Source organism: Typopeltis vanoorti, chromosome 8, assembly GCF_054136105.1.
Source record: "Typopeltis vanoorti isolate ZY-2024b chromosome 8, IOZ_Tvanoo_1.0, whole genome shotgun sequence".
NCBI classification, from domain to species: domain Eukaryota; kingdom Metazoa; phylum Arthropoda; class Arachnida; order Uropygi; family Thelyphonidae; genus Typopeltis; species Typopeltis vanoorti.
Genome location: NC_143556.1, coordinates 112,821,099 through 112,845,911, shown reverse-complemented (window position 1 = coordinate 112,845,911; position 24,813 = coordinate 112,821,099). Strand labels below are relative to the sequence as shown.

The following is a 24,813-nucleotide window of genomic DNA, read 5'->3' as shown; positions in this document are numbered from 1 at the left end:
ACCCAGACCGGTTTCGACCTTTATTGAGGTCTCATCAGTGGGAGCTAGGTTAGAAATACCAAGATTTAGTAATACAGAGCTCATAAGTATTTTACCAGAACAAGTTGCCATAAGGTGTTGTTTTGGCATTAAGGGTAAATATAAAGATTAGTGATCAGAGCTCATGCCACCTTTACCACGAGTTGCCTTGGTCTTGCACTACCTGTAGGATCAGCTAGACTTGCATCACATGCAGGCGCAAACTTGACTTATTTGTCTGTTTGCTTACTTGGGAAATGGAGTAAAACCAGGTTTAAAAATTGCTTGGTATTCTTAACATTTATTATACCCAAGGTAAAATACTTTCTACATATATATATATATATATATATATATCCATTTCGAATATATATTTCCAATTTTGTATATGTGTGGTCTTGATAAATATATATTTATCAAGCACATACACAAATATATATTTGACAAATAGATGAAAAAAGCTGCCAATGTTACAGGTGTACAATAATATACTAGTACCATTGGCAGGCAAATTGTTCAATAAATTAGAGCGGATCTATTACAGATAGATGGCCTGGTTGGCCGAGTGGTTTAGCGTATCCGCTCTCCATCAAAGAGGCTGCGAGTTCGAATCCTGCTAAGGGCATAATTACCACAATGACCTGTGTCCTGGCACAACATGACCCTTGATGTCTTTGAGCCATTAAAAAAAAAAAAATAAAGTACACAGGATCAAGAAAAATAAAAGCATATATTTTGATAGCTTGTTTTCTGTCGTCTTTAATAGCATGGCATACGGCCCTTATGCTTCTGATTTGTCTTTGGATGTCGAATGTTGTGATAGGATAGCTGAATATATTCATAACCAAACAAAAAAAAAAGTGGCAGATAATATACAATATAGAAATTTGAAACTCCTCTAGGAAAAGTAAAATTTTACTAAAGATGATCTCTTTATTCTTAAAACTCCACGCTTATGATTAATAATATAACGCACTTCATCTCCAATAAAGTATCTTCTTTATAATTATTGTAAAACAACACAATATGCTTGCAGTTAACAAAACATCAAAATAAAAAAATTTATTCCATGAATATTTTTTGCTAATATTATATAAAGACTAATGAATAGTGAAGTTATTCAGACCACTAAATGTATTTAAATAAGATAGAGCCCAGAAAAACAAGTATTTGACAAACTGACAGGGAATAATGAAATGTTAAATATTGGTACGACTGCTAAAGGATCATAAAATCAACCTTATCTTGTATCGTACTGTATTTTAGTTCTGTTTTTGATCATCATTCTCTGGAATATATATAAATATATATTTTTTTTAAAATTGATGTTAAAGTTGTTTCTATGGTCAGGTGTTTTATTGGATGTTTTAGACTGGCTGGTTTAGTCGACTCTAATTACAGAATAGACGACTGAGGCCAGTAGTGTATTTGTTCTATTTTTCAGCCGATTTCTGTGCATTTCGGTCTGTGATAAGTGGGGGCTCTTCTATTACCACATGAGACTGCCTAACTTGTCTTCGATCGAAAAGCTATCCTGCTTCTATGAGATTCGATTTCAGGTCTTCAAACCGAAGGACAAATATCGCATCGTGATGTTCAGGTCAGCCGACTCAGAACAGTGGTGTTTAAAATTATTCGGTATAAAAAGTTGTTAAAGGGAGTATGAAATTTTTTTCTCCCTTTGTCACAAAACTGTCTAGCTCTATGAAGATTGAGTATAATCCCTACTATATTTCTGATCCGTTCAATGATACTGTAAATTGTATCCAGTGTAAGAACAAATAACATAATCCAGTTCTCCTAAAAAACTTCTTTTAAATATCTTTTATTCTATTGCTGAAACCTCGGAAACGTAAAGGGTTTTTGTGTGCCCGAGGACACGCAGAGTCGAGTTTTTATCCGTTTTATTTATGATTTTTTCCCCTCTCTGTTCAAGTGCACTCACTTTTCCATATATCCACTTGTTAGGTTATTGCCGTACATTTGAATAGCAGGTCGAGAAATCCAAACAAACTAATAACTAAAATGAAAAAAAAAAGCATGGCACTTTACTCGAACAGTCGCTTTTTAATTTAAAAATACAAGTAATTATCTTCAGTGTTTCGTAATTTCAATCGGCAACTACAAAGATAAGAAAACTGGTTTTTGAATTTGGCCCAAACTGTTTGCTTGATTAAAGTCAAAATGGTTACTTCTGCATAGAATTTAATCTAAACAGCAAGCTCTGATTAATAAAATAATTTAATCAAGAATAACATCTTAGGATCCCCTTTTGATTTTCTTTGCCGAGAAAGATTTAAACTTTGAAGGAGAAGGTTCTACTCAGAGAAGCAAGCAAGGAGGGGAAAAAAAAGGAAAAGTTAATGTTGTGCGACTTGGTAGAATGCAAAATAATTTCCCTTTTTGTTCTCTATTAACTGTGTAATAAAAGAAAATTAACTCGAGATCGCGTGACGCTTAGGAAGATAACTTACGTTTAATTTCTTTTCCAACGCCAGCATTTAAAGATGAAGATTGTATAACAGTCTTATGAGGAATATTGTCTTGATAAATGGGCTACTTCTAGTGTACTCATATAGTTAGAGTAGTGTTAGATAAATAATGTCTCCCTACCGGTCCCACTCTATTGGGAATTTGCGAAGTAGTGGCGGAGAAACAATGGGATGGATGTAGTCTTTTGTTCTCTTGTCTACAGCAGGATTAAATGTCATTAGAGAAATGGAGTGTTCGCATTAATTAAATGCTTAGCGCTGTGTAGCAGACATTTTACTTCGTTCCACACTAACTATGATGTTCAATGAAATTACTTGCTGGGAAGAGTCCGTTTAATGCTTCGGAAGAAAAAAATGTGTTCACAGAATCGCTACTAGCATTCTAAGGCAGTCACAATTTTTCATTCAGCTACAAGAAGAAAATGAGCAAGGAACAAAAAAAAAAAAAAAAAAAAAAGATGGAGTTATTCAGAACAGTGTACTCCTTTGTTTTTGCTTAATGCCATACAAGTTAACCATTCACTAGAGATCGATTACGGTATATCACATAAATACTATCGTATGGTTTCAGCATTTGCCTTCTGATATGTTGGGTGAGAACTGTGTTTACAGACAAGAGAAATTTAACATTTTGCAACAGTTAAATTTCACTCCAGTAACCATGGCAAAAAAGAAGCAGCATCATCACGTAGGTCTTACTCTTTGATCTGTAGGCGTAAAGCTACTTATCATTTATTTCCGGTTGCTTTACCTTGGATTATAATTTACCGAAGAAAGTTTAGGTTTCTATATGATTGAAATGTTTTTCCTGGAACAACAGATTTAAGATAGAAAGGGTCATTGTCATCAAGGAATAAGCTCTCTTTGAGTGCTCATGTCCATTCAGGCTTTGTATGATTAGTCACCGCCAACTGACTACGATAATTAATCACACTACGTCTGTGACATCCATTGAAATGTGAAATTTGACTGTGGGTTGGGCAATTGCTTGCATTTTGTTTTTAACATTGGTACGTCTGGCGACATCGTATAACAGCTTGTTACAAGTAAACAGGCAACACTGACATCATGAATAGATGTCTCTCCATATGATATGTTATGCTATAAATATTGTGGGAGTAGGTCACGTCAGGGATTGGTACATTCGAAGTCGAGCCACGGATTTCTATCGTAGGTGGATAAAAGGGTGTAGCTTACAAAGTCGGAGAGAAAGTGCCCGAAAATTTACTGTTCTAATAACAATGATAAAGAGAGTGATAAACCAGTTCATTAGCATTCCAAAGACAAAAATCCTTTATGTTCATGTTGTTCAAAGCTAATGCGGCCAACGTTTCAATTTGTGTATTAAACCAGTCACGCCAAGCGGGCGTCGTCCTGCTCTATTCTGTGTGCGTCAGGATGCTTAATGGTTCAAACGACTACTGTTCCAAACTGCACTATCAAGGATAACTCTCAATGAGGAATCACAAGGAGAGCCGTTTACGCAAAATTACGCTCTTCTGTGTCTTTTAATCCCTGTGTTGCATGTAGTGTGTTAATGAATAATATGGCATCTAATGACAATCTTTGTTTGAGAAATTTGTCAGAAACCCACCCATACAATATTAACTGCCTTTTGAAAACATAAGTATCATGGATTCACAAATCAAATTCTATTCTTTTTCTCTCAAGTTTTGGATTACTGCGAATATTTAGTCTTCTTTTGGTTAAAAAGAATTTCAGCCATAAATGCATTACATTGGGTTTAACATAATATATCCCCCCCCATCTGGCTGTTCATTGTCCCTCCGGAAAATCGGGTTTTTCCTTTGAAAAATCCGAGTTTCTCTCAAAAATCCCCCAAAACAGGTAAACTGGCCAGTAGAACACACGCAATTTACAGACAAAATACAATGGCCTCATCGCCTTAGTTGCTTCGGCTAAATCTAAAATAAGTAATCCAGGGCTAGGATTTCGGATACTCATCGCATAGGCAGTTTAAAAATCTTGTTCAAGTCTGAAAAAAAAAAACATAGTTACGCTTATATTATTTATTTATTAATTTACTTAACACCAACAAAAATAAATATTTGTTTACACTTTAAAATTTTTAAAATTGGGTATCGCTTCGCTTATAACCCAGATATGTTTTTCATAAATCACCTCAATAGAGCATAAAATTAAAGTTTCTGCAAAGTAGTATAACATTCATGTTATATTTAAATATACTCAAATAATACCAAGTTACATTAATTTTCGTTTAGAGCGCATGCGCACTAATATATATCTTTTAAATATCCGATATTGACAAGTAGTTTTCAGATATCCACTGTTAGACAGTTGCATACGATATGGAAATTGGTTTGCAATCATCCTATAGCAAATATTGTACAAACCTTTCTTTTAGAGAGATCGATTGTGATGATATTAAGGAGGGAGGGAGTGTGCGAATTTTTTAAACATTTATTTTATTATTGCGATTTAGTGTTATGATGATCGAATTAATCTCTATGAAAATAAACGATACGATTAACAAAAAAAAAAGCACGAAAATATATTAATTAAAACAAGATAGCTGCTATTAACGATTCAGAAGTAAAGGAACAAAAATCAGTATTGAAGTGATGAAGTATAGTAGAAGAATAAGACTTATTCACAGCCAGTGCTATCATAATGCATCTAGAAAGCAGTATTCAGACCTTTATTTTTAATCAAAACCATTACAAAGAGAACTTTTCTTACCGCTCATGAGAGAGATTTTGAGTTCGTACGTTGAAGCTCTCATTCTATTTGCGGAGATTATTCTATAACTATGAACTTAGCATTGACTGATGCATTCACAAATGAAGTCGATTTGATGAATTCAAAATTTCGTATGCTGTCAAACCGTAGCAGACACTTTTGAGCAAAAGTGTCTGCTACGGTTTGACAGCATACGAAAACAAACACTTCAGAATGATTTATTAAGAATCGCCCACTATATGAATACCACTTGAAAATACAAAACACTACTGTTACACTATGGCAGTGAATGATGAAAAGAAACAATGCTACAAGTAGAAAAAGACACTTATTGAAAAACATGTAGGAAAAGATACGTAATATAAAAAATATACATGGCGATTTTTACCTTTTTAATTGCTGCTATCTTTTCATAGTAATTATTTGCTACAGGCGAGGTAATAATAGGTCATAAACAGGTATCAAATATTTCAAACTACAAATCATTTGCAATCTTACGTTGGTATTATGTTATTGCTGTTGCAAGATATGAACTTTATGTACTTACAGATAAGCTCATAGGTTAGCAATAGCAGTAATATATCCTTAGATTAACACTGAAACCTCAAAAAGCAGATTGTATTCTATTGTCATGACAACATATTTGTATCATTGTTCGTTTTCAGATTCCACTGCTTTGTGTATATTTAGAGAATATTCTCACAACGATCGGTCTGATTCATTGTTTGTTTACCGTTTGCAGAACTTATATCTTTATTTTGTTATTGGTCATTTCGCGGAAGTTTTACTGCATGGGTTCTTACAAACTGATACTCCTTCCAATTAGTCAATTGGGATTATTCAATCCACATTTCTTCAGTAGGTAGTGTAGTGACTATGAAAGGATAAGCGCAATCTTTCCATACGAGGAAGCTGCAAATGGCAAAGAACTCTCTTAGAAATGTGTCCACCATTCCCAGCTGTGCGGGTGTCTTGATTGCAACATTTTGTCACGTTGAAGAATGACGACCAGCTGCTTTAGTCACCGTCTAATTTGTGGGAAGGTGGTCCTCCTCCTCAGACGTCCCGACACTCTGGTAATTGCCTGTGATAAATCGTGTGACAAAGGCTACTCTGTAATGACGATACGAACACCACTGCCTACTCTGAGATATGTTCAGCGGATGTCAGCTCAGTGAATCCTAATAAGGGCAAATAGAAGCAATAAAAAGCCAAGTTGGAACTCCTCGACGGCTGACTGATTGCTGGGAGGTTGGTTCCACTCAAGTTGGCAGTGACCTCATTTTTCACAAGATTCTCAGCAACTACGTCGTTACCGTGGGGGTGGAATGGTAGGATGTTAGCCGTAGGCAGACATTTCAAACTACACCAATGACATTGACGATAACTGTGCGTAACCCGCTGAAACGTCATCACGCAGACATCAAATATCATCCGCTGGCGTACAGATGTCCCACCAAAAAGCGGCCTCATTTGCGAACACATCCTGTTTAAGCCTCGAACGACTGGCTTCCGTGAGCACAGCCACGATGCCATAAATCACGCTCAGCCAAGTTACCCCTCACTCGGCACACAGGAGAGTAACGAGCGATGGCGTTTAACGGACGGCTCATTTCCAACCATTTATCGTAGGCCCTTGATTTCCTCGATCCGAGAACACAGCATGCAAAGGCCTAGATACAGGTACCGGATGATTTATTCTCCGCTGATGGGAACAATCCCGCCACAAGAAAGGCGAAACTAACGCAGCCATTGCTAGGTTCGTGCCGTCCTCTCTACGTTGAACAGGCCTGTGATAAATGACTGCTACCCTTGAGGTAGAAGTCTTAGATTAAAGGTTACTTCTGCAGCGGTAAATTTGTTAAGGTTCGGCTGTTCTTAACAAGAGGGACTACCCATCAGAGCAATGTTCGCCTGGGAAATGTGGATCGCAGCAAATTTTCAATAGGAGTAGCGTCCATCTGGGTTGTACTCGTGGTGCAGCGAACTCGGCTCTTATGCTTATTGCTCTCCGTAGATTATGACTTTTTCTTGAGAAAGTTGAAGGCATTACTGTATGCTGATTATGATATTGCCCAGTGCCGAGGACGATGTTCGAAAATTGTCAGACTGACTTTCTTAATGAATTCCTAGACATATATCTGAAAACATTAACTTCGAGTAGTTTGGAACTTTGTTTTTCCATGTGATTTTTTTTCTTTTCATTTTTTATATAGATTTTGACCATGTCGTAAGAAGGGTTAGAAGTTTTTTCGCTGACGTTTATTCCTTGTAAATATTTTCAAGTGGAAGCTTTGTTTTCTGGTTTGACGACTTACTTTTTAAAATAATTAGAATTAATTGAAAGTTTGCGTTGAGTAAGGATTCCCTCCTAATAGTTCAAAAAGCACAATTTATGGATTATTAGATGACGACTACGAGTTGATATTTAGTTTGCTGATCTTACTCACAAAGTATTTCACATTCACTTGCTTGCAGCATAATGTTGTACATTCAGCAACAAACACATCAACCAATATCCAATATAAAGAACTTATTACATAACCTAGCATCTTTTTTTTTTCTGCTTTTTTTCTCCATAAATGAAAATGAAGCTGTCAGAAATGGTCGATTTAGAATATTTCTACCGGAAATATCTTCATGTTTAGGTCTTTCAGTGGTTTGAAAAATAAAAACGCTTAAATGTCATCATTTCCCTAGGAAACGACTTTATGGATGAAATTCCTTTCCTTTTTTTTTTTTTTCATACAGCGAACAATGAATTCAGAAGGACCATATTCCAAACGAACCTCAGGTGCGCCCCCTTTTTTCCCGTCTCCCAGACAGCTAATTTAACGGTATCCTGCGGGCAGTTTTTTTCCCTTGCTGCTGTTTAGGACCATGCCCTTTTTCTTCAACAAAAGCGATCTCCAAGACTACTTTCCTGCCCACGTAAGAGAATAAATCAATGGGGGACCATGGTAACGAGGGATGGGTACGATTCATCCGATATTTTACTATCGGCATTACCTGTCCATCGTGATATGAATAGCTGTTCCCCATGAATGTGTCGGAAACACGCTACGGGTATTGATAAAGAAAAAGAATATTTTATATCAGTGGCGTATGCTCCGGGTGAGGGAGACTCGTGATCCGAACCGTCCCTACAAGAAGGATAAGTTTTATGCTTGGAATATCAGTGAACCATATTAGCATTGCCGCGAAGTTGGCACAGACGTATGGCGCACTTCAGTAAACCTAAGCTGTGATATTAATGAAAGAGACAATGCAATTATAGGTATTCAAGTAAAAAAAGATATCTGACACTTAATTGACTTCTGTCTAATTCTAAATATGTTTATACACGGTCTCCTCCATAAAATAGTGTTCTCCCCTCATATGTTTAGAAAGTCGAGTGTGTAATAAAGTATTATCGTTATTTTTAACTTTCTTTTTTTAATGGAAAGGCCGTAAATAAAAAAACTGAGACTAATGTCTACGTAATTGTTCATGATAGGAACTAGTGACCACCGCTTATGGAAATTTCGAACACGTGCAACATTTCGGCTAATTTTCGACCCTACAGATAACCGTAAACCCCCTAAATCATATATCACCCCGAACAGTTAATGAGCATAGGAAGAGTCCACAGTTGCGGGAAGGTCTAAACCACCAATCGTGTTGCAGCTTATCAGATGGACGCGAGTGGAGAAAATTACGCTAATGTACGAACTAAGTGAATTACACCACGACGAGATCGAGGCAAATTACGGATGATGATCTCAAATTATGAAGTGCAAGGCTTTTCTAAGAGTGATTCAAAGAAACTAAAAAATTTCGTGGATTCCAGTGATGCTGAACAGCATACGTTGTCGAGTAGTGAGCAACTTGGAAGCAGTAGTTAAAATCAATAGGTGGCGCCTATTTCTTCCGAGTAAATTTAATTATTTATGCGCAGCAACGAACACCTGGCTAGCATCAGCCTAGTTTCATTGTAAAAACGGGGTGGTAATTAGTAGCGAGGCTCGTGTTCGGAACTAAATGAGAACATCACTAAGCGTCATAATTAAAGAAAACACTCCACCACCCGCTACGTCAGTTCCCGGTGGTTTTTCTGTTTAATATTCTCAAGATAAATAGCTCTGCCATCTGTTAATCCTACACTTCTCGGCGTTTTTCTCCCCTTTGCGGGAGTAGTTTCGCAGTAAAGGAAGACCTTTCAACCAAGAAATACATGGAAACTTAATCAAACTCCTGCAAGGAGTCCAGGGATCGGAAACGTGACTAGACTCCGGGTGATCTGCTGCTGCATCATCTTTTGTATACATGTTTTCTTTTTCTCTTCATCTCTCACCTTCTCCCCTTCTTTAGTTCATACAATCAAGTTTCATATTCGCTTTTTTTATATAAATTTCTTCCCCTTCTCTTTGTTCTGTTCACTTGCCTGTCTTGTGTTTGAACAAATAAAATACGTATAGCTAGATATAACGAATGTCTGTTGAATAAATCTAGGTGCTGATTCTGTTTACCTATTATGTTTGGTCATTCCCTCTTCCACGTATATGTTACAGTCAGTAACTTCGCTTTCTTAAACTTAATGTATACTATAAGCGTATGATTAATACCATCTTAGCGCATTCTCCTATCGTGGGAGAGGGAGAATACTGGCATTTAATCTGCTCGTCTTGCCATTGCTCTGATCTATCCCCCTTATGGGCTGCTGTATATTGTCGGCATTTTCCTTGGCTGGTTTGTATTTATGCTGGAGGAAAAACTCCTTCACCCCCATGTGAGAGCGTAGAACTCACCTTTAGTTGAAAAGTCTTTGGAAGTTTCTCGCATCATCGACAAAATTCAAACTTGGTGGATCTTTCCATCCGAAAAGCAACCTCCGCAGCGGCTGAGTACAACTGAAGTATGTTATGTTTATTAACTTGCGTGAGTGTGTTATGGCGAAAAGTTTTCACTACCGCAGCATTGTGACCTGCTAAATCACCTCATAGATACCACTATTGCTAGTTGCAGGAGCACAGAACACAAACAAAAGGACAATTCACGTCATCATCTATACTTGACTTAATGCTGTCATAGAGGAGATAATGTTATCTGTCTAATATACTGAAGTTCTCTGGCCAGTTTGTTTTGCGAAATTTACGAGTGGAGAAATCCATTCTATCTGAAGGGATAACTTACCTTCAGCAGAAAATCCCTTTAAAATTTCCTCGTGACCTTAAAGTATGCAACGTTTTTAAGGGCTGTGAAAAGGAAGCACTCAATTCAGTATCAGTGCGAAGGCAGTGATGATCACTGAAATAGCATGATCATACTTCGTTGTACAGTATCCCCCACCATCCGTGGGGGATACGTTCCAAGACATCCCGCGGATAGTACCGAACCCTATATATACTGTTTTGTCCAATATATACATGCCCATGACCAAGTATAATTTATAAATTAGGCGGCGTAAGAGATTAACAACAATAACTAATAATAAAATAGAATAATTATAATAGCATATTGTAATAAAGTTATCTGAATGTGAATGAAATCTTAGCAACTCAACACGTGTGTAGCTTTCTCCACCTTTGCAACGAGTTGCCGTGGTGTTGGACCACCTCTGGGCTCAGCCGAATTGTCTATTACTAGAAGAAAGAGCCATGCGGCTTCATTTCGGCAATGTAAAATTACACAGGCAAAGTGGATATTAAAGATCCAACGTTATTTCAAAGCCTAATGTTTGTTCATTACTTACTTGACTTAAGTAGCTAAGGCAATTCGGGGATGCCAATGATTGTATTCTCGTAAGCTCTCAGGTCAGCTTACGAAACTTTCGTAGTTTCTACAAACATTCGGCTTTGATCTAATGTTGGATCTAATATCCACTTTGCCGATGTAATTATAAATTGTTTATTTTCGGAATTTCCCATTTAATATCTTCGGACCGGGGTTGACCACAGATAACTGAAATCGTGGATAGGGAACCCACTGATAAGGAAGAGGGGGGGGGGAAACTACTGTATATCACTGCCATTACAGAGACAACTTTCTGACAGTATTCAAAGCCTATGAAAATTTCGTGAATGCACACTGCAATAGAAGCTCATATATTAGTGAGAAATGTACTAAGTATTCTTTTTGTATGGAGAAGTGTAGGAGAGACCTGAATGATTCATGACACGCAAAAACACACGGCATCATATAATTCACATTAGCAAAAAGTATGTTTTAAATCCTCATGTGTAATTTATTTGTATGCATTTGTGTTCTACAATCGATTTTGCTGAATTGTCAGATCAAAAATCTTTGAAAAAAGTATCTACTTTTCTGAGCACAAAGTTAAATTTTCGCCCATAGGTATTTTCATTTTACAATTCATTTTCATTTAAAATCGATTCTAGAACACACAGCACAAGAATATACCAGTTAGGGCGAGAAATATCGCTTTTTATTTAGCATGCAATCGAAATACACTACTTGCATGCGATTTCTTGCTTTTTCCTCAAGAGAAAAACGAGTTTTTAGAAGAATTATATTTACTATGATAAGTATGTTATTAACCATCTGATATTTAAAATAATTAATGCTCATTTATCAAACAATTCGGTGGGCCTTATTCTAATTTAGAATAAACTAAATAACTTGGTCAATACCACAAGTAATAGGTATTTTGTTATTCTGCATAACTAAGAACTTAAAATGATCTTCACAATGGATACAAGAACATGCTTTAGCAAAAATCCCAAATACTAAATTTCATAAATTTCTTCCCTAAACGCTTAAATGCAGACATACCGACAAAAAAGAATGAAATGTATGTTTAAAACCTCCCTTAAAAGGAGAAAGGCATATATAGAAAGGCTCCACTGGAGACTTTCGAGAATAAAGTTTTATATTAGAATATATGTCAGTTTTTTAACTGCTTTCGGTTTAGTCTCTGAATTATAATGAGATTCTTTTAATGTTGACATAGTTCTGTTTGAAGCCGGAAAGTGACAAATTAAAAAAAAAATTTTTCATCAGTATAATATTTGAAAATATTTCCTTGCGACTATTCAGTTTATCCAACTGAGAGAAATTATTGCGTACTTCGAGCTTTCTGAGGATGAGAGAGAGACTTTATAACTTCTATTAGATATCCTAGTCGCGGCTGACTGTCTGTAACCTTTGGAACTGTCTTTATCGTAAAGATAAAGAAGGGAGTGGCAGTAGCAATTCATTGCTAGATCAGGAAGTGAAAGAAGGACAGGAAGTAAGACACGCTTTAACGAAGGCTAAGTAACGACTTCCATGCCAGCTATAATAGACAGATTCATAATAGTTTTTCTAGCTATTTTATACATCAAAGATGTAAAAATAAGTTTAACGTTAATCAGACCAAGGCCATCAGTGATCATTCTTTGAATTTCGTGAAAGCGTGAGTTTGCTACTTACAGCGCTTCTCACAAACGGAAGCTTTTGCTTCTACTCTGTCACCACAACTCCTCCTCCTCCACTTTCCTTCAGCACATTTTCTTCTACAGTGGGTAGATAGAAGATTTCTCCTCTCCTACCTTCCATGTAACGTGTTTTCATACAAAGGTACATTAAGTGGTTTCTTGGAAGATGTATAGTAATTCTGTAGAAACAGGAGTAAAACTTATTTTAAGGTTTCTTAGAGATCTAAGCCTGATACTTAAGTGGCTGCGCACATTGACATCATTGCAGTTTATCATTTGTCAGAAAAATACTGAGGCTTCGAATAAACTCATGTCTTAAGGTGCCACGATCCCATTCACCATTTCGTTAAATCTTTCCAGAGTTTCATTAAAATGAGAATTTATCAAGTGGAAAGATATAGACAGTAAAATGAAACAAGATTTAATATATAATCCCAATTTCAGTCCCTCAATAGTTAATTAAATTAGAATTTTAACTTCGTTCAAATGCATTGTTTTGCTTAACTCACGTCGAGTTTGAAGTGTTATTTTTGACGTAAAAATTTGAGGAGTTGATTTAATTAGGTAGGGGATCTTATGTGGTTAATTAGTAGTAGGAGCTGGCATAACTAATTTATGGACCGTGCGATTCAAGTTTATTAACTCCTGGTAGCAAATCTTTTCTGGCTCTTAGTAAAGACTGACATTTCTTAGAACCAATGAAGTGAAATTCTACTTTCTTTTAGATGCCCTGTTTTCGGATAGAGGTTTAGCCATTTCGTTGTTCCCAATTCTATTAGATGAAGTTTGCATATAGTCGTCACTACACAAACTCAACATGATGGTAGAGAACAGCGAACGCCTTTTCAACGATTAGTGTTTTAAAGAGCAGCAGTTTCTCTGCAACTTTTGTTTGCTTAAATTTATACCGTTGTGAATACATTTGTTATTGTTTTAATGATCGGTTTGTTTCAATATGCTAAAAGTATAAAGCAATTGCAGACTAAGATAGATATAAATTCGTTTGTTTTACTTGCATGAGAGACTCTGCCTTTTAATAATATTAATTTTATATGAACAAATGTCAAGTGGCACCCTTCATAATTGATGATTTTGAATAATTTCTATAGTTGAGTAAAACGGGTTATAAACTTAGTGTATCTCCTTATTATAAAGACATGTTGTAAGTAATTTTGAGGAGAAGCTGAAGTGGTCTGAGGGTGGTCTAAAAGGTTCCCGGCCTCGACCATACATAGGAACACTATCGGTAAGATTTTCTTAAGCTATATTTTCTTAAGATATATGTATCCCTTGAAATGGATAAAATTGAGTAGCGTACTGTTATAAAAGTCTTGGTAAAAGAAGGTTTAACGCCAAAAGAAATTCATTCGAAGTTCATCAAAGTTTATGGGCACTCTGCTCCTTCGTTTTCAACAATTAAGAAATGGGCTACCGAGTTTAAATGTGGCCGTACCAGCCTTGAAGATGATCCACGTGAAGGACGTCCAAAACGTGTACCAACAGAAATCATTGATCAGTGCACGCTATGGTATTGGATGACCAGAGAGTCAAAGTGCGTGAAATTGCTGAGCCATAGGCATTTCAAAAGAACGTATAGGATATATTTTGCATGAAGAATTGCAAATGAAAAAGCTTTGAGCAAGATGGGTGCCGTGTTTGCTCACAGCAGATCAAACACGCACTCGCATGAAAATCTCTAAACAGTGCTTGTAGCGTTTACCAAGAATAAAACTGATTTTGTGCGTCGATTTATTACTATGGATGAGACTTGGATCACCATTACACACCAGAATCCAAACAGCAGTCAAAACTGCAGTTGAAAAACCGCTGAACAACCGGACAGAAGCCGGTTGTTCAGCGCCAAAGAAGACAAAGTCATGGCATCGGTGTTTTGGGATGCTAAAGACATTTTGCTTAATAATTATCTTGAAAAGGGTAAAACAATAAACGGGAAATTGTTAGGCCGAGAACTTTACAGACCACTCTCGTATGTGATAGCGGTGGAAAGACTCGAAAGTCCTAAAAATAATGCTACATAATCTAGCTTATTGAAGCAAAGATAAATTTCCTTCTTATAAATTAGATAACTGAACTTGATAGTGCAATACAAAGACGGTCTCGTTACTTAAGAGAATGCGCTTACCATTTGCCAATTTGTAATAACTGCTAGTTCTTATAAATCAATTTTTCTCCCACATAATTTCCGAAATATTCATTATGATGGATTCATGACGCACTTTGTCTGCTTGCTTGGTCAGCCACTGCTCTAACCTGCAGACTTTCAGCTCGAATCCCGCACTGAGTTGGACGTTTGTGAAAGATTTCCGAATAGATGATGGCCTTTCGCCGAACGGTGAAAAGCAACTGTTCCTTGGTGTCTCAGAATGGACAACAATAAATTACATGTTGACCACAGACATTAGAATTTTTCTAGAAAAATTCCTGAATTTTCTTCTGATCGTCAAATAGGTTTCGGTATAAAAAAAATGACCGTGAAATGCTGTGCGCCGTACGGAAAACACGGTTCAACGAGGCAGACAATCATAATTAGTTCATCCAGATCCAGGCATGACATTAAGGTTTAAAAAAAAAAAGGAATCAGAATTAACAAAAATCATGACTGAAAAATATTTCATTACTACGTACTCGTATTTTGATAATACATAGAAACAGCCTGATAATACATAGAAATATGCAAACAGTTGTTTGCATATTTTTACTCTTAAAAATTCCATCAGAGTTTTAAACAAGGCTTTATTCATTGACTTTGTCAGTGATTCAACATTATGAATAACTTATCATTTTAAGAGTGCTCGGGAGTTTTCAGTCATCTCGTTTCAGTGTTTACTCAATGTTAACTTATTCTGCAGCATGGATTTATCCATATTGGCTAACTCAAAAAAAAAAAAAAAAAAAGCATCCATTCATGATCTTGTTGTTTAGTTATACGTCCTTATTATTCCACCTTTCATCTCTTATCCAACTCAAACAGCGTAGCTTTATAAAGATGCCGTTTTCCCTCCCGTCTAATCGGACTCTGACGTCCTGAGAGCGAGCGTCAGCACCCTGTTATTTTTGCCGAATCAAAATTTACCTCGGAGCCAGCTTCAAGTCCCACGTTTTCAAATGATGGATGGAAATTACCCAAGCTTCGTTATTACCGTCGTCCTGAGCTCACTAAGAAATAAAGTGCGTTCGTGCATCATTACGGATGGCTCATTTATATCTCGTCGGACAAGGTCTGACTGAAATATGAAGCATAAAACACGAGAATGATAAGTTGTATGTGAGGCGCGTGTATGAACCAGCCCGGGTGGCCCTGGAGGTTTATGGTAAATGTGAGATGAATAGTGATCACAGCAACTAAAGGAGAGAATAGCTGCTGGCCTTGTAGCAGGAAAATTATCAGTTAAGATAACCATAATGGCCGCCATATCACCGGCAGGCGCTAGGCGCGTTGCTGTGTTGTCTTGCAATCCAACGCAAGTTACCTATCGTCATCTTGTCTGTGCTATTATAGATCTCGCCAACATACGGCTGGTTTGAACAACCGGTGATACGCTAGCGTTTGCCTAATTTGGTTACAGTAATATAATTATTTTACATAGTGATATAATATGTATATCTGTGGGGCATACAGAGAAAGTGCATACCGTGATTGTTTACTTTCTGCACTGTGGTATTCCTTTTTTTTATTAAAATGAAATGCTTGTGTGGTAAGTCAGATGTATTTCCCTTGGCTTAGGAGTTAAGTATTCATCTTAATTTCTAACGAAAGAATGCTCTTAGTTTTAATATCTGCAGAAAATCGCTTTTTCACAATCGTTTATTTAGGAGCTCTATACAGCTGTGATCTATTGCACAAGCAACCCTAAATCAGGTGAAGACAAGAGCTACCGATTGTCCCTATATTAGTCTTATTAACTTCTTTTTAAAAAAATTCCAATAAAATACGGCATTGTTTCGAATAGTAGTGGATAATTCTGTTCAAAAACCTGCCGCCAAAATTTCGAATACTATTAGACTTTGACAAAACTCTATCAGTCAGTGTTCCTAAGAATCTTTTGGGAGATATAGGAGATCTTTCCTAACAGGAGTGCTCCTTGGTATTGAATCTCTTTTTATATTACCAGACCGAAATATACTGTGTCAAAACTGATATTAGACCATGCTAAAGATATTTATAATGCAAACTTCATTGCTTTCCCAGTAGAACAAAAGTTTCATGCTAGAATAAAAATCATCAAATATTTCATTTGAGATAAACAGATCCAGGAAATAGTCTTGTTGTTGTTTACTTGATAAATATAGTTTTATGCTGCAACCTTGTCAGAGGAGAGTAGGCAAGTGTAGGAATGAAAAATCATAAACCTGAATGTTTTCTTAGAACTGTGCCTTTTATTACAGCAGGAGGTATTTCTAGTCAAAATAAGAAATAAGAGGACTGTGAAGAGGAACAAAAACTGATGTTGCGTGTTTAATTCGAACGCTGATCGGATGATGTTTGGACAGCCTTCCAAAGGACGTTTTTTTAGGCGGTAATTATCACGAACGGTTAACTTTTGAAGTATTATGCAAAGTACATAATGAAGAACCCAATGTCCTGGGAGAGAGAGAGAGAGAGGGGGGGGGGGAGGAAGAAGTGAAGAGGAAAGTGAATCAGCGGGTGATGGGTTATGCCAATAATCGACACGATTGCTGTCTTTGTAATAAAGTATGAAGTTTTATGATGCTTTAAAGGTACTGATCCAGATTTCGAAATACCATTTTATGACAGCGTGGATTTGAGCAGTGCTAATAGGCGTTCAGAGGTATCCCTCCTAGAGAAAAAAAAAATGTCCTAATTCTCTTCCCTCATTGAATTACTGTGGATATCTTGAGATTGTTCCGACACAGCACCTGTTATGTTTACCAAATAAATGTGGTTCGCAGGGGCTGCTTACTTGTTTTATAGGAAGGAAAATCCAGAAAAAAAAAACTCTGCCATCTGTGTCTAAGGGGTCTTGCTTAACCATTCTCTAAAATAGCATAATAAATTTATTGTTGTCTTAGATGTAATCTAAACGCATGTTTCCTTTCAAAGAAATGACAATCATTTGACAAAGGTGAAGAGTTTTGTTGAGGGTAAATAAGAACGGATTGAGTTTATCACAATAAATAGTAAGGTTGTGGGATTACCACCGAAGAATGACTAGGGGATTTGTATTTAAAGAGCTGGAATCCGATATTTAACAAATGATTCTGATAAGGATATAGTGTGTATGAAGTGAAATGAAGAAGGTTATCGATATACAGAAAGGAGAGAGAGAGAGAGAGAGAGAGAGAGAGAGAGAGAAATAAGTCCGGTTACAGCCCGGCTTTCGTAGAGAGATTAAGGGGATAAAGACCGTTCCACCGTTGCAGGTTGGGTACATTCAGAAATGAAACGGGATGGCTAGTTTCATTTCTGAACTCGGTTGCAACGATCGTAAAACCTACAGTAAAATGTGATTTTTTTTTTAAATAAAAAAAAAAACATTTGGCAACCCAACTGAAATGTACACCAAGAAAAGGTCTCTTCCAGCGTAGCTGATTAGCTATTCTTACAGAGGTCGCAATATATATAATTTTTCTGCTAGAAACTTGTAAATGTTCATGAGTACATGAACTTGACAGACATAATGTACTCGTCCATGGTCTTGACTACCTTTCATTAATCGTAAAAAATCAAATGATTAAGTTATGTCATCATTGGAGTTTATTCAAAACTTTCAATGGTATTTATTCCACTGTGATTTACAAACGAATGATTTTTTTTTTTCAATCGATTGATTGATTGGAAGCTATACTAATATTTTGCTTCAGAACAATGCTCTACAATTAAACCGAAAAGAGATTTAATAAATAATTTGGTAAACAAAACATGAAATTTAATCATAGTTCGCCGGTCGCATAAAGCCATACGCCTCTTGTTTGCAGTCTGACCGCCCCATACATATCCTGTGTCCCAAAATGCGATTGTTATGATACTGTAATACTTCAGGGCTGATCACAGTGTTACAGTGTAGTAATATCCGTTGTAACTTCACTCTTTGAAGCAGCACATTTTTTTCGTGTTTTAAGTTCCTACAGTTATAATTTTATAGTGGGTTGCGTACTCGATTAATTAACCTGCCGAGCAGGGGCAAGATAAATTTGCCATACGTATTTTGTTTGCTTTTCTGCAGGAAAAATATAATGAAATTTATACTTTAATTTCCGTTGCAAACGTACTTGAAGATTAAATACATAACACGATATTGTACAACAGATATACTGACCTGATACACATACGATGCCCAAATGCATTGCTTAATCAGCGAGTATCGTCAGGCATAGAAATGCTTTCTTCAACAGGAAAACCCAGCTTATTCGTAGGCCCTGAAAGATTATGTAAAAATTAGTCTTTTAATTTATCTGAGAGGTAACATGCAAACTAAAATGCTATCGCATGTATTTTACACATCTTTTGTAATGAGTAGTGTCCCACTCTAATATTTGGATCCAACTTTATTTAACGTAGGCAAAGAGTGACTGCAATAATTCACGAGGTGCAGTGAGGAACATTAATTAGAAAACGTGGAACCATTATTTAATATAAAGTAGTCATTATTTTACAACAATGAAATGTCATTATTTATAACACCAATGGAAACAGTGCGCGAGTAATATTTACCGAACTAGCGATGACTAATGAACGAACACTAGAGTAAATTTTGCACACCTTTAAAGATTCCAAGTTCTTCGATGCTTTTCACGCAGACCCGAACTCTAATGAGAATGTTTTCTTTGCAAACAGTCAAAGTCAACACTTCCAAATGCTGACACTGTGTTCTGGATTTGCTTATGCGATCTACATTATCCCATTCTGCGGGAAACTTGAATGTTGATAAATGTAACCAAGATCAACGATGTTCTTGCATTAATTGATTTTTTACACTTTTCTCTTACTATTTATTATATTTTTCGCTCTCTTTATTATATATCCGATTTTCTTAAGTTATGTTATTCTTAACACTTACACAAATATTTCGATGGAAGTATGAGGCAAGCATTTCTTCAATTAACATGTTTACACTCCTCTGCTTGACGTATTGTCTTCTTCGTTAATTTCAAAAAAATATTTTAAATTCTACAATTCTCCTTTTTTATTAAAAAACGAGAAATTGTAGAATGTAATACTCATCATTAACCAATATTTGAATATTTAAAATGGGAAAAAATGAATCGCATTCAAGTCTGGTACGAAGGATGGCTTAAGAGAAAAGATCAACTTGGATGTTAGAGGTAATTTAGATTTATCCAATGAGACGTGCTATTAAATCACCTTAATGAAATTAAGGTGATAATTTTCCTTTTTTTTATTTGCATGGAATTTTTGTATAGTATAATTTAATCATATGACCGAGTTCCTCGGGATAAGCTTTGGCAAGTAGTACAGGAGTATGGAGTGGGTGGCCAACTATTACCTGCCATCAAGTCCCTGTATGAATGCCCAGAGTTTTGTGTCAGGGCAAACAGCACAATGTCTGAACCTTTCACAGTCTCCCTTGGCGGAGGCCAACGGAGACTGTGAAACCCCTCCTTTTCATAATATTTATAGACTGGATTGATAGGCACAGCCGAGGCAGTGAGTGTGTCAGAATTGGAAGATGTAGCATTGGACGTCTACCTTTTTGCAGATGACCTAGTCCTGCTTAGCTCTTCCACAGATGACCTCCAGCGGACCATGGATAGGTTTGTAGCTGTTTGTGCAGACGCCGGAATGAAGATCAGGATGGCCAAAACTGAAACATTTGTGGTCTCGAGACAACCATCCCAGTGCACTCTACATGTAAGTGGAGTCCCAATGAGGCAGGTGTAGAAGTTTAAATACCTTGGGTCGATATTCACGAATGATGGAAAATGGGACGTAGAGCTAGATACTCAAATTGGCTTAGCAAGCTCAATATTGCGGGAGCTTGGCCGTTCGGTAGTATTGAAGTGGGAGTTAAGCCAGAAGGAAAAGCTGGCTGTCTTCAATACAGTCTATGTCCCCAGCCTCACCTATGGTCATGAGAGTTGGGTAATGACCGAAAGAATGCGGACACGAATCCAAGCGGCAGAAATGAGGTTTTCCTTCGAGGGGTTGCGGGGCTGACAAGACTCGACAGAGTCAGTGCAATTCGGGAAACCCTCAATACTCAACCGCTGCTTCTCCGTGTTGAGAGATCACAGTTAATTTGGTACGGACACCTGGTCAGAATGCCACAAGAGAGGCTCCCTCAGCAGGCCCTCTTTGCCAAGTCAAGTCAAGTGGGAGGCCACGTGGAAGGCCAAGGACTCGCTGGATATATTAAATCCAAAACCTTGGGTGGACACGTTTTGGAATCCCACCAGAACTCCTGAGCTTGGTGGCAGAGGATCGCGACCATTGGAAGTTCCTCTTGCAGCTGTTGCCCCCACAACCCAATTAGGAAAGGTGGGCCTTGAAGATGTATATATGTATACTTTAATTATAATTTTTAGTTTCGCCCCATTTGTGACGAATGGCCAAAATATCTTTCATATACTAACAGTACATCCTACTATCAGTGTATGAGTATATTCGGAGACTAATAGAACAAGTTGTTAGTTAAACAAATATTTTCCTGTTATGGTGGACATGTACTTCGCTACTGTGGAAGATCATATTGGACAATGATCGTGAAGTTTTTTTTATTCTTTTTAAAGCAAAAAGAGAATTGAAAGATTAGGATTAAAAGAATGAATCCAGCAATAATTAAAAGCTGTCGATTTATATTATTGTCAATTTGCTTCCTATTCAAAAGATCTTTGTTTTGTTTTAATATTGCAATACATATGCTTGAAAAATTTAGTTTGTTCCTTTTCTGTTATACAAAATAATGTTGTTTGTATCGACAAGGAGTTAAAATAAATTTGAAGGAAATGCTCTAACTTGAGAGATGCATTTCTTGAGATTTTCCTCGCCTTATAAAGAATTAATGTGCCAATGTAATTATTTTCTCAAAATAATTTTATTAAAATTATTCCCTAAATTATTAATGTTGCAATATATATATACACGTGTGTGTGTGTGTGTGTGTGTAGAATTTATTTATTTTTTTAAATTCAAATATTATTCAAATAGAATTGACATGTTAGATATAAGATTTTATTCATTTTGGAATTAAAAATAAATACATTTTTAAATATATGCATTTTGGAATTTTCTTTAGGAATATTGCTTCATTTTTCCATTTCGCCTATTCGTGGGTTTATATGAAGGAAAATGCTGCTGTTTAAGTGGCCACTCCAAACCATTTTATAAATGCTGTATTAGGTTGAGACCTATGGTCTGGGAAGGTCAAGGTAGGTGAGCTGTTCTTTATTATTACCTCACACCTCCAAAGGCATACCACGCCACTACACACAATTCGCCATCTCCCTACTTAATCCCTCCAACTATATAACGACACTACTACCATGAACGTCATCTACCGCCCACCCCAATAATATTTTGTCTATAGGAAGTAGAGTTTCATCGAAAACTCGATGAAATCTACTTCCTTATGAAATCCTTCAGTTGCAAAAAAAAAATCTCATATAAAGATCACTCTCATCACGACAAGAATCGAACTCGGGTCTTTTCCAATCGGAGGGCACAATATCCCATTCTACCAAGTTGATCTATGGGGAATATTAAATTCTAGAGACAAATCATGACTAATTTCATTTTTTTAAAATCTTGATTTTTGTCATTCCAATTTCAAAACAACCAAATTTCTTGTCATATTTGAAAACCTAAGTGATTCATTTTAGAATTCTTGATTAGCAGCGATTTTATAAACAGTTTATGACAACACAAAAGTTACGAAACCTTGTTTTGCGTGGCTGTTTTGTTCATCCACTAAACTCCAAGGATCCCGATAAAAAATCATTTATTTCTCACCGAAATCCATTTTTTGGTGTCATTGAGCAATTTCTTCTGTCATGTGCATAGATTCATGATACATACGGGTTTATTTGCCTTGGATTTATAATTTTGTTCAAGTTCATTGTGATACGCATCGTAAACACAAATGAAAGTTGTGGGCAGAAAATAATAGGAGATTTAGTTTGATTACATGTAGTATAAGACTCATTAAAAGGAATTATCCCTATGAGACGTGTTATGCTGGTCATTCAGATCTTTCACATTGTCTGAGATCTATTCGTAATGTGGAAATAAGTTATAAGTTTAGGGACTACCTTTATACCATTCTAGAATGAAACATACTATATTTACATCCTTTCTGTTACACGTGATGAACATCAGAATTATCACCGTCTGGAGATCCCTAGATTAGTAGAACACTTACATAGGTAAACCGCTGCACAATCTCGGGCTCTACGAAAGGGCAGCAGCATAATTAATCGCCCATCAACTACGACAATAAATACTGCAAACCACTGGGGCAAAACAACAACTGGTCTAGAACGTTCAGTGTCGAGATAAAGAGCGTTGAATAATCATACAACTCCCCATTTTTTATAGGATGAGTGAATGTCAGTTTATCGAAAGTCTCGGAGAAACGTGTATCTGATCAACTTCATAGGAAGTGTATGGTCTGAAGCTGTTTCTCATGGTGTGGGCTCTTTGGTTGTAGTGTCCGGAATGTGAACTCCCACAGATATGCAACTCTTCAGGATAATGCAATACTTCTTAATTGTGGACGTTCTACAGAAGTGACCCCATGTCTCTTTCAAAAAGATAATGCGCCGTGACCATCACTGGTACTATTGCAACTTGATCCGAGGAAAATGATACGAAAGAACTTGAAGGAGATGCAATTTAAACTCAAAATACTTTTGGAACGAACAAACTTCGGTTTCATCCCACATAAATGCGTTCAGTAAAACGTATGGATTGGTGCTGGTATCAAAATCATCTGACTCATCACGAACGTACCGAGATTTTGTCAAAAAAAAAGGGGGGGGAATGTGATGAAAAGAGCACCTAAACGCTATTAAGATCTGTGCGGTTTAGATATCTGAAATAGTTTCTTTTTAAATTCCACCCAATAAATGTTGCAAACCTATAATGTATTACTATCGTGGGTGGGTTAATGATTGGACAATCCAGAAGCAAACCTTGCTCAAGAGATCAATGTGCTTTTAAAGTCCCTTCAGGCCTCCAATATATAATATGATTGCCTAACTGCAAAATCATTCAAATATCGCGTTTACAATAGGATACGGACCTGTTGATATATTAATAAACCCATACAGGTGTATCATACAAAAGAGAAGGAATCGAATGGGTAGGAACCTCACCATAAAACTCTGCTGAAGTAACTGGTTTGTTCTGTTCATGTCACTTGCTTTTCATATAATAACCTTTTACTTCTAAATTCCTTTTAATTGAAATCGTCATTCTCGTGATAGCAATGACCATTCTGCAGACCGCCGGAGCCAATTCATGATCAGGGATAGCATATTTAAATACCACGTGACATTTTTAATAAAATGGAGGGGTATATCATAGGGAAAGCCTATTTTTATTTGTTGTCCTTAGAGGAACGTCTTTTGAAAGGAACACTTCAATTTCAAAATGTCGATTCCCTTCGATTTGCATAATAATTCTCGTTTGGAGGAATTTCATAGAAAACTTTGTAAACGCTTCTTGAGATTTGTCAATTAAAGGATGATGAATGAGGATGGAATGGCATAAGAATTCTGAGAAAGATCTGGCAGCACTGTGGTAGCCAATCTCAAAGGAAGAGAGTAGCTATCTGAAGGTATTCGAGCAAAAATGAAAAGCCGACAATTCAGCATACGTATTTATTAGTCAGGATGCATTCCCTCAGTGGTTGTAACTGCTACTTCGGTAATTCTGAGAAGCCCAGATTTTTTAACGCTTCCTTTTCCGTAACCCTAGAAGAAAGTTTAATTTCGGGAACGAAAGTATATTGACATCATCTGTTTTATCTAGCGCATTTATGACCTTCCAATTACGAGACCCATCTGGGATGTGGAGAAGTAAACATGGGATTTAATGTTACTGGAAGCAGGCCCTTGTCTAACATTTGGGAGCTCGAGCAAGAATACAAACGAAGGCCTACACATATGCCTAAATATTTAAAAGACATAAATCATGCTAACAGAATGATAAGTTCTGTCTTCCTGTC

At 36.6% G+C, this 24,813-nt stretch overlaps 1 protein-coding gene and 1 long non-coding RNA gene across 13 annotated transcripts in view; one reads left to right on the top strand and one right to left on the bottom strand.

Moving 5' to 3' along the window:
• The window catches only part of LOC150104289 (zinc finger protein 703-A-like), a 603,572-nt gene that overhangs the window by 31,499 nt on the left and 547,260 nt on the right, over positions 1 to 24,813 (top strand). For all 12 annotated transcript variants that reach the window (XM_090396276.1, XM_090396273.1, XM_090396271.1 and 9 more), the window contains exon 2: positions 21,883 to 22,015. The gene's annotated coding sequence lies outside the window, so the exon portion shown is untranslated. The remainder of the gene's footprint in view (positions 1 to 21,882; positions 22,016 to 24,813) is intronic.
• The window catches only part of LOC150104290 (uncharacterized), an 81,752-nt gene that overhangs the window by 10,103 nt on the left and 46,836 nt on the right, over positions 1 to 24,813 (bottom strand). Inside the window, exon 2 of the long non-coding RNA XR_016548654.1 lies at positions 18,946 to 19,045. This is a non-coding gene — a long non-coding RNA (uncharacterized LOC150104290). The remainder of the gene's footprint in view (positions 1 to 18,945; positions 19,046 to 24,813) is intronic.